The sequence below is a fragment of the Lathyrus oleraceus genome, chromosome 6 (assembly GCF_024323335.1).
Source record: "Lathyrus oleraceus cultivar Zhongwan6 chromosome 6, CAAS_Psat_ZW6_1.0, whole genome shotgun sequence".
Classification (NCBI taxonomy): domain Eukaryota; kingdom Viridiplantae; phylum Streptophyta; class Magnoliopsida; order Fabales; family Fabaceae; genus Lathyrus; species Lathyrus oleraceus.
Genome location: NC_066584.1, coordinates 511,554,308 through 511,564,950, shown reverse-complemented (window position 1 = coordinate 511,564,950; position 10,643 = coordinate 511,554,308). Strand labels below are relative to the sequence as shown.

General features: G+C 40.5%; 1 long non-coding RNA gene across 1 annotated transcript; it reads right to left on the bottom strand.

Annotated features, from left to right (window-relative positions):
• Positions 1–1,743: 1,743 nt before the first annotated feature.
• On the bottom strand, positions 1,744–6,248 carry LOC127098120 (uncharacterized). Its single transcript, XR_007793299.1, has 3 exons — positions 5,712–6,248; positions 3,945–4,008; positions 1,744–2,277 (listed from the first exon to the last, which is right to left on the bottom strand). It is a non-coding gene; the product is annotated as an uncharacterized LOC127098120 (long non-coding RNA).
• Positions 6,249–10,643: the final 4,395 nt, after the last annotated feature.

Sequence of the window (10,643 nt, the reverse complement as noted above, 5' to 3'; positions counted from 1 at the left end):
TTGATCTGAGACAAATTGGACTTAGAATTTAGGCAACATTCCCTCTGCAAAGGACTTGGCCAATGCCAACTTTCATGCAACCAAGTGCCTGTAATTTAAAACTTCATCTGATACATCATTGAAAATCCATTTGAGTTCATATACAACATGATCATTGTGAAGCTGTTATTTTGAACCTGTGATTTATGTACTGTGGAATCAATCTGCTACATGGGAAAATTTGAAGAAGATCATGGAGTTGCTAAGCTTGGATGTGGCTATCTTTATTTGAGGCCTTTCTTTTCAAATTGCTATTTTGTGCATTGTTTGTTGCTTGATTCCAAAGTCCAAGGGAAATTTGGGTTTCTATATGACATTCTTGTCTATTGGATTGCAACCCATTGGTCAGATCTTTTCAACTCTCAACTTTTAATTTTGTGCTTAGGATTAGTCTCTTCATCTCCTCCCCACTTCTTTAATTTCAAAATCTCTCCATCCTTTTAGAAACTTCTTTGCTTGTGCTTGTTTTAAAACTTTGACCATATTACAAATTAGAAACTTTAGCCTTATGCCATTGCATTTTCAAACTTTTTCTTCTTAATCAAATTTGTAAATAAACTTAACTATACTTGACTTAAAATTTTAAAAGCCAAAAAGAACTAACTCATTAAAACTATTTTTAGGCCTTCGTGTCTTTCAAACTTAAATTTTTGTTAAAAACAATGCATCCACTTTGAAATTGATACCACGAACTACGAGGTTTTGATCCCTCATTTTTATGTAGGTACGTAGGCACAAGTCCAAAGGTCTTGTCAAACACAAAAATATAATTAATGAATTCTTTTCTCATCCCCCCGTTCTATTTGTTTGCAACATCATTTGTACAAAAACACATATGCACACAAGATAGGGATCCCTGGGAGTACCTACGACACTTTGGGTGCTAACACCTTCCCTCTGTGTAACCAACCCCCTTACCTGTAATCTCTGGCATTTTATTAATTTTGATTTGAAAACTTCTTATTTTTGGGTTTTGTTCGTACTTTTCCCTTTTCCCTTGGAAACAATAAAAGTGTGGTGGCGACTCTTGTTTATTTGATGTCTAGCTTATCCATAGAATGATGATCATGAATTTACCGCTACAGTCTCCACAGGATTAGTGCAATATCAATTATGTTCAACAATTACTAAGATTTTAAGCTTCGTTTGCAAGATTTATTTTAAAGCTACGTTATCTAAAATGGATGGCTAAAAAATAAAGCTTCAGAGAGGTGAGAACTTGTCAGGATTGAATTTCATCTACCGATCAAATATGTAATTTATCAAATAGTTACACAATCATAAACATTCGTCAATATCATCACGTATCGCTCACAAAAGAGTTCATGTCTAAACCTCCAATGAGATTTCTACCTTATTTTTTAATCAATGATCTCGTCTCCAATAAACAATATAGAGCATAAAGAATCGATACTCACAGTGAATGTTAAAACTAAATCTATGTTTAGAGTTTAGAATCTAACAAAATGGTTATCCTAGATCTATATTCGAACAGTACTTCTCAGTAACAATTCAAATCATAAGATAAATATGTAAACAAGAATAACATCGATAAAGATTCGTTAATAGATTGCATACAACGCCATGATTAATAAAAATACATAGTATAACAGTAAACTTGCATCCAATCCCAACAAGAGAGGGATATAGCTACACATAATAGCTAGATACAAAAATAAGGATGAAGAGGAACAAGAACCCACCACAATTTCCCAACAATATAAGTGAATCCAACTCTGAATCTTCATGAAACACACCTACTTATTGTTTTCTAAGCCCCACTTTCTCCAAAACTGGTTTTCTCTTCAGCCCTAGCTATCTATCAGTTGAGAGTCCAAGAGATTCAAGAGAGAACCCCAAAAATATGATTTGGATCTATTTATCCTCGCCTTATGAAAGTTGCTTTTTGACCCAGCTGGTACTCATAGTGCATCAAACTGATAAATATATCTAATCTCGCTCGGCAAACCCATTTCACCGACGAACTTAAGTTCACCAAGCCTCGTCGAGCGACCAACACGAGTTTTGACCCTGATATCCATTTCCTTTAGCTTGCCCCGAGCTCTCCAAATCTCACCCGGAGAGCTCACCTTTCCTTCGCTAGGTCTTTCCCGACGAGCTCACTTCCTGCTCGCCAGTTTGCGTCAGGCCGCCATACCAAAATTTCCAACACCTGGCTTTGTTCCTTGTTCTTTGAATTGTGTCTTTTTCTATGGATTCTTGCACATTTCCTACACACTAAAATACAAATTAAAGATACCAAAGCCAATTGCAATTTATATGACATTCAGTAGCAAACATAATAAGTTCATTAACAAAACCGCAAAATAGTTCGAAAAATACCAAGTCTTTATATATCAATTATAGCCCAATTTAGAACTTATCAAACTCTCCCCAACTTTAAACTTTGTTTGTCCTCAAACAAGAATTTTACTTACCTATAGAAACAAGAGCAACTGCGAAGAAATCATGATCACCAAGTTTTTAGAAATGAAAATAAATGTATATTTCAAACTTTCAAAAAGTACAAGCAAAGTGATGCATACCACTTGTCGCATCCTGCGAAAAAACCGGCGAGCCTAAAAATAAAAACACACAGAGCCGCCACTGCGCGTTATTTATCCCAAGATAGGGAAAGGAAACGCTCAGAGAAACCTGGAAAGACATGGTCTCGCGACCAGAGAGAAAAGGTTCGGGAGTCGGTTACGCAAGGGGAAGGTATTAGCACCCCTCACGTCCTAGGTACTCCTAGGGATCCACGTCCTAGAATAAAGAAAAAGGTTGCTAAACATCACACACACACACGGGGAACGCAGGTGGGGTTAAGAGAAACGGGCTCGATAAGGCGTCGCACCTTATGCCTACATATCTTGTCTGGAACAAGAATCAGAGCCACTGTAGTTCGGCTTACGCACGCCAAACAACACAAAACAACACAAACATGCAAGGGTGGCAAACATGGAGCCCGACAACCACTGGATGGAATTACGTCGGCATCCGAACCAAAACACACTCAAAAGGGCAAACATGGAGCCCGACAGCCAATCCTGGGCTTACGTCGGCATCCGAACCCAAAACACACAATCAAATAACAAGTAACACACACGCAAAAAAGAAAAAGGTTGCCCGGAGAGGTCTCGCACGACCCCCTGCCTACATACCTCGTCTGGAACGAGGATCAGGGCGATGTAGTTCCCCTGAAAGGGACTAAATTGCTAACCAGAAACCGGGGAAAGATACACAACTAGGGAGCTGAGACTCGAGCCTAATGTTGTCATGCATCGTTAACCCTAAGTTCGGTTTTCTATCCTACTTGCATAAGCAAACTAACCTAACCAGGAAAGAAGCTAGCACACAAGCATACAATCATATATCATCAAATGAGAACAGGTATCTCAAACAAGCATGTCAATCAGATATCCACATAACACGCACTATAGCCAAACAAGGGGCTCAATCAATCAGGTTTGACTGCCTAAGCAATCGTCTGTACAGGCTGTGTTTGCTCTTAACCTTGCCATTACGAGGCTAAGGTGAAGCAGATGATGGGATGAAGTGAGGATCAGACCTCACAGCTCATATCCCTAACCAGGGAGAGCTGACAAATGAGCATGGGTCCAGAATGGGGGAACCCTTCTATACTCAGAGACTCTGACACAACAGATCCTGGGCTTTTGATCTCAATGCTACAACCATGTAATGGGAGCAAGGAGACGACTCAACTGAATAGTGGGGGACAGGTTGCTTGTCCCTACCTTCCACCAATTGCCTTACTTGAAGGACTTTTCCTGCTTGGGCTTAAAAATAAACATACACAAGCATTGCCTCTTAAGGAGGACTTCAGACAATTTGCCCGGCCCGGTAACAGCCGGGTCTCCAGACTACATGAAGTCAAGAGGACTTACCTCAATGCAAGTTGCTTAAGCAACGCAAAGCAAAAGTTCACAAGGAACTGAGCAACTAAAGTACCTGGAAACAATCAAACTCAGTCAGTATTCAATCAGACAAACTGTACAGCAAACAATCAAACAGTTTAAACAATACAACACAAAGCAAGCTCAAGGCTTAAGCCCAAGCTCCAACACCTACAAAACAATGTTATGTTAGTGTACAAACATCCACAACATCAATTAAAATCAACTTGTATCATTCTCCATGTACATTATGCTTTTGATCCTGAAAAACCAAGCAAATATTAGTAACTAGACCACTAGGCCAAGCCTAGGGTCCAAAAGCAAGAAAAAACTCAAAACAGCAAGGTATTCATCATCCCACATCAAATTATCATCAAACACAAGCAAACATCATTGGTCTCATGTTTATATCATCCATCATGCTCAATTCATGCACAAAACAATCCATATGAGGTCAAATGAAGCACCAAATATACAAACAGAAGTATTGCATTCAAAGCCATGCCAAAACACATCAAAAAAATCCCAAATTAAATACACCTAAACAGGGGATAATCAAGGTCTACCATGTCAAATTTGAGCTCAATTGGGCAAATGGAACCATGTCAATGAAAATCAACAAAAACAGACACAATTTCATGCTTCAATTCACAACATCAACACATGCTTCCACTTCAAAAATTCATATCTCATTGAAAACAAAAAAGAAATGGATGAGACCAAAACAGGGAGGTCACACAACGTGTCTAGTTCATGCATATCAAATTTCATGGCCATACAATACAATATTAGGATTTCCCAATCAATCTACCAACATGTATCACATGAGCTTGCAATTTCAATCACCAGAAATGAAAAATCATGATCAATTAGAAAAGGCAGTGAAAAATTCTACAAAAATTCATACAGCATCCTAACATATCAACAATTCACCATGCCAAATTTCATTCAATTCTAACATGCATAGGTTATCCAATTAAATTCAACAAGTTGACATCAAGAGGTGTGACACAAATTGTCACACCTAAGTTCCAGAATTTGCTGCTCTCTAACCAGGTATCAAAAATTCATGAAATTTACATATAAATAATCCTCAATGAGTCAAGAACCACCACAAAAATTTTCAGCCATTTATTTTACATTATGAGAATTTCATGAACCAAATGGTAAAATGTACAAAACAAATGACATAAGTCAAAAATCCGTAGGCCAATTAAACTTCCACACGTGCAAAAATTCCACAAAAATCATAATCAAATTCTACACATTACAAGGAGAACAATGCAAAAAATCTCACAAAATTTGGACTGTTTTTGAATTAGTTATGAATTTTTTAATATGGAAGAAAAATAAAAAATGTGAAAAACAGTGCGCAACAGTACCACAAACATCAACAGCATGTCAAAAACGCAAAATGAAGATCAAAAGCCAATTCTGGAAAATTATTTCAACATTCATCCATGTTCTTCGCATGTTCATCATCAAAATCCAGCATGAACAAATCATCATCAAATTCAACAATCCATACACCGTTGGAAAGATCTCTCAACACACATCATGAATATCAACCTAATTTTCCCTAATTCTAACTACACAGCATGAACCGATCAAAACGTCCTTTAAACATCAAACTTCAATTCCAGATCTCTTCCTTAATACTCAACCAAAACACACGATTCAAGCTTCATCCTACTCTACACTAGGAGATCTATCAATGCCATGTGTTAATTTCAAGAATTGGAAAATTCGAGATCTCACCTTATGAATGTGTAGAAGTTGCAATCGCGTGTTTCAAGATCCACAAGATGAAAACAGAAGTTGATTGAAGCTTAGGAAGATGATTGAAAGAGGTTTTGCAGCTCAAAACAGCTCCAGCTTGAAGAATCATGAAATCGCCATTGATGACCTTGAATGCAACAGTCCAAATTCAGCAAGCTTTGGCCACGAGTTTGTTGAAACAGTTATGCACAATCACTTGTAGAGTGTAGATCCAAGAAGAATGATCAAAAATGATGAAGAATTGGATGAGAATTGATGAAAAATGTATGATGAAGTTTGGAGAATTTGAGAGGTTTTGGGAGGGAAATTCTGTTATGATTCTTGGAGAATGAAAAATGTCTTCTCAAATTCTGTTACAATTAGTGATTTGTACCAATGCTAATCCACTCTACTAATCTCAATTAGCAAATTTGAAGTGAAATTAGTGAAAAATGAGTTATGTGAACAAAATCTGGAAAATAACTAACTCAACAACCAAAAAACAGCCTCACACAGTGAAAAACGCTCAAAAAACTGCATTTTCGCGCGAGCGGTCGACTCATAGCCTGCTATGCGTCGACTCGAAGCCTGCTATGCGTCGACCTGAAGCCTATGCGCTGACCCTATGCGTCGACTCAAACATGCTATGCGCTGACCCGTGGTCTATGCGCTGACCCTATGCGTCGACCATAGGTCAGCTCATAGCAAAATTTTTTTTTTTTTTTTTTTTTTTTTTTTTTTTTTTTTTTTTTTTTTTTTTTTTTTTTTTTTTTTAAAGAAGAGGAGGGCAAATTTTGAGATGTTACAGCTGCCCCTATTCAATCCACTGTGAACCTGTTGATATGAACAGCCTCGGCTTTCAGATGATCAGGATGAAGAGTGATTGAATACCAAGAACAGACGAACAATTTGCACTCTAATGGGATAAAAATCAACAACGCCCGTCAGCATCGGCGAAGAAACAACCTCTGAACAACGTCGACCTGGATACCAAATAAATGGTAGCACAGGGATAACCATGGTCTGAGCACCACACATCCACTCAGGATTATTATTCTTTCTTCTTTTTCTTGTGCTTTTCTTGAACCCCAAAATTTTCTTATCTTCTTTTTTCATTTTCTTGAACCCCGAAAACTTCTTTTCTGCGCAAACGACCCTCAGATCTCTGCATTTGAACCCCAGAAAATGCCTCAGCACTCCTTCTTGCCAGCATAATGAACCCCGATCTCCAGTTTGAACCCCAGTCGCCTGACGATAACTCTCGATCGCCAGAATGAACCCCGTTCTCCAGAAAATGTATTCACATTTCCTTTTCTCCATTTGAACCCCGTCTCCAGAAAATGTATCCACATTTCCTTTTCTCCATTTGAACCCCGTCTCCAGAAAATGTATCCACATTTCCTTTTCTCCATTTGAACCCCAGAAAATGCCTCAGCACCTCCTTTTCTCCAATCTCTCGTGATAATTCCGCTGGCAACGACGGAACTAACACCAAACCACTCTGAGGGCGACATGTCAGAGGGCAACCCTTCACAACGGAAGGTAGCATGTGTATCTCTTCCTCAGAAGACACCTATAACGACCTCCACTGGCATCCGCCAAAGCCTAAGGTGACACATGAACAGAAGACGATCCTAAGGACCTCATCCCGGATGTAATCTTCAACTCCATCTTCATTTGAACCCCGCTCTCCAGAAAATGTATCCACATTTCCTTTTCTCCACTTGAACCCCTAAATCGCGCTGATCGCGTAACGTCCTTTGATTTTATTTCCATCTCTGTCCGACGGAAACATTTCCTCCAATATCGTACTACTGGGGAACATTGCTGCTCTGACGTTCTAATGCTAAACTCCTCAGAGTAGCATCTCCCACCGGCACTGACTGATGACCGGGAGAAAACTCGACGTTTACCGAACATCGACACAATGATGTTGACAGACACCAAAGAAAACTCGACCAGACACTTACTGATGACTGGGAGAAAACTCGACGTTGACTGAACATCGAATCAATGATGTTGGCTGACACCAAAGAAAACTCGACCAGACACTTACTGATGACTGGGAGAAAACTCGACGTTGACTGAACATCGAATCAATGATGTTGGCTGACACCAAACAATGATGTGGACAGACATCAAACAACGATGTTGACAGGACATCGAATAATGACGTGGACAGGACATCGAATAAGGATGTGGACAGACATCAAATAATGATGTGGACAGGACATCGAATAATGAGGTGGACAGGACATCGAATAATGATGTTGACAGGACATCAAATAATGATGTTTACAGGCATCAAACAGTGATGTTTACAGGCATCAAACAATGATGTTTACAGGCATCAAACAATGATGTTTACAGGCACCAAAGAAAGCTCGACCAGACACTTACTGATGACTGGGACATACTGTTGCTTCAAAATCCCGCTGCTGAACTCCTCGGAGTATCGTCTTCACTGTCCGGCAAAACCAATCCTCAAGCGGTAACCACAGCTCGAATCGCGTTGATCGCGTAACGTCTTCTAACTTTATTTCCATCTCTGTCCGACGGAAACATTCTTCGCCAGTGTCGTACCACTGGGACAACACCTTTGATCCAATCATGAGGCTATACTACTCGGAGTAACACCTTCATCTTCGGGCAAAACACCTCTCAAACGGTAACCGCCGCTTGAGACTAGCTGATGTTTGCAATGATGCATGATTGATTTTTTCTGCGTAATGCTCCATAATTATGGAAATGCTACGCGATTTATTATTTTTTCTATGCAATATGCTATGCTTACTCTACATGATGAATGCATGAAAAGAAATATCCCCTTCAAGGGACTCTTCCGGGGAATACGAGACTCTCTGCTGAGGAACTCGGCATTGCTCCAACTCCACCCTGCTGGGGAATACCACTGCTGCTAGGAAAAGGTAACCCTTGCTGGGGAAACACCTCCTTTGCACCCAATCCACTCGAGAAACCGCTGGGGATAAGCACCACCAACACTCTGTGGGGATACAATAGCTCTTGACTCGCTGGGGATATCCATCCTGACTCTGCTTCGGGAAAAAACCCTCACAGATACCCGTTGACTTCACTGGGGAAATACTCACAGAGACTCTGCTAGGGGAATAGCAACCTCCAGGCTCAACTGGGGAAACATCAATATATCACCTGCTGGGGATAACCATCCTGATCCTGCTAGGGAACCGCATACCACTCCGCTGGGGACAACCCATGCAATCCATAGGTAGAATCAACTTAGCTGGGGATGTAAATATCCGTCTGCTACGGGACTTTGTTCAATCCACAGGTAGGATGAACACTGCTGGAGATATATTTCAGTGAAAAGAACCCGCTCCACTCGGGGAACTGCTGGAGATATATTTCTTTAAACCCGCTCCACTCGGGGAACTGCTGGAGATATATTTCTTTAAACCCGCTCCACTCGGGGAACTGCTGGAGATATATTTCTTTAAACCCGCTCCACTCGGGGATAACAACCTTCTGGCCTGGCTGCTAAGGAAACACTGTTATGAACCTGCCTGGATGACCATCCTGACTCGGCTGGGGATGTCCACAGACATTAGATCTGCTGGGGAGCTAGTCCTCTAATTCTGCTTGGGGACCTAGCTGGGAAATGAGAAAAGTAGGTACAGAACACCCATCGACTCATCGAACCATGGTATCCACCTCCCAATCTCGTATCAGCTTTCCGCTTTTGAGAATTCCCAGACTCATCTGGACCTTTTCTGCTCCATCATCTTGTATTCCTAGTCGCTCCGCGCTCGACGAGAGACGTACTCTTGGGATTTATACAGAAATTCCAATCTTCCGACTTTGAAGAGTCTTCTTGATTAATTCCAAAGGTCGTCGGACGTCTCGTCGTCTCTCCGTCCTTCTTCGTCCCTGATCGAACTCTGCGGGGAATTACATACTTTCAAGTCTTTCGACTTTGAAGAGTCTTCTTGATTAACATCAAGGATCATCATACGCCGCAACGTCACTTCGTCATTCTTTTACTGATTCGTCCCCGAGCGCACTCTCTGGGGATTTATTTTGACCAAGCTTCCACATCACAACCTACAAGTGAGTGAAGAATATCTAACAGTACCTGTAAAACAGATCGTCAGATAAAACCGTGCCCCAGGCGTGTCAAGATTTCAACACTTGGGTCACTCAACCTTCCGAATAAGATTTCAAGCTTTCAATCTTATAAACATGCATTGGAAGGAAACCTGTATGTTTTAAAAATGCAAGATTCTTTATCAAAATATCGGGATGTTTTTGCAATCAAAACGGTAATGAAAAACAAAAACAAAATTATTTGACTGAATATGCATTTTATTGATTGGAAAAGTGCGGCTCAAATGAGCAATACAAAAGGAAGCAATTCCTGAAAAGAGGTAATTGCACTCAAAAGGAAAAATCTATCCTAATGGCAATGTGAAACCCGTGATCTCATCGAGTTCCAACTCAGTTACACCCCATATGTCCTCAGACTCTCCATGCTTTCTGCCTTCTGAACAAGACGCTTCTGATTGATCCCTACCGGGTATTATCCATGATGCTTTAACCAAAGCGCAAACGATCATGCTAGACGCAGTTGTTCGTTTCAATCCCTCTTTTGCCTGGACCGCCCTTTCGGGTTTTCAGCCCACCGGGATACCCTTTTTTGCCCAAGTCGCCTTTTCAGGTTTTCGACTTGCCGGGTGTACAATTTTCATTTTATATCCCTAATTTTTGCCCGAACCTTTCTTTCTGTTTCTGGTTCGCCGGGATGCCCATTTTTGCCTGGACTATTTTGTTCTTTTCGTCCAGCGGGTCTATTTACACGAAGTATTTTTTAACTGCGTCCGCATTCACAGGGGATGGAAAATCCTCGCCATCCATGGTCGTTAACAACAAGGCTCCACCAGAGAAAACCTTCTTGAC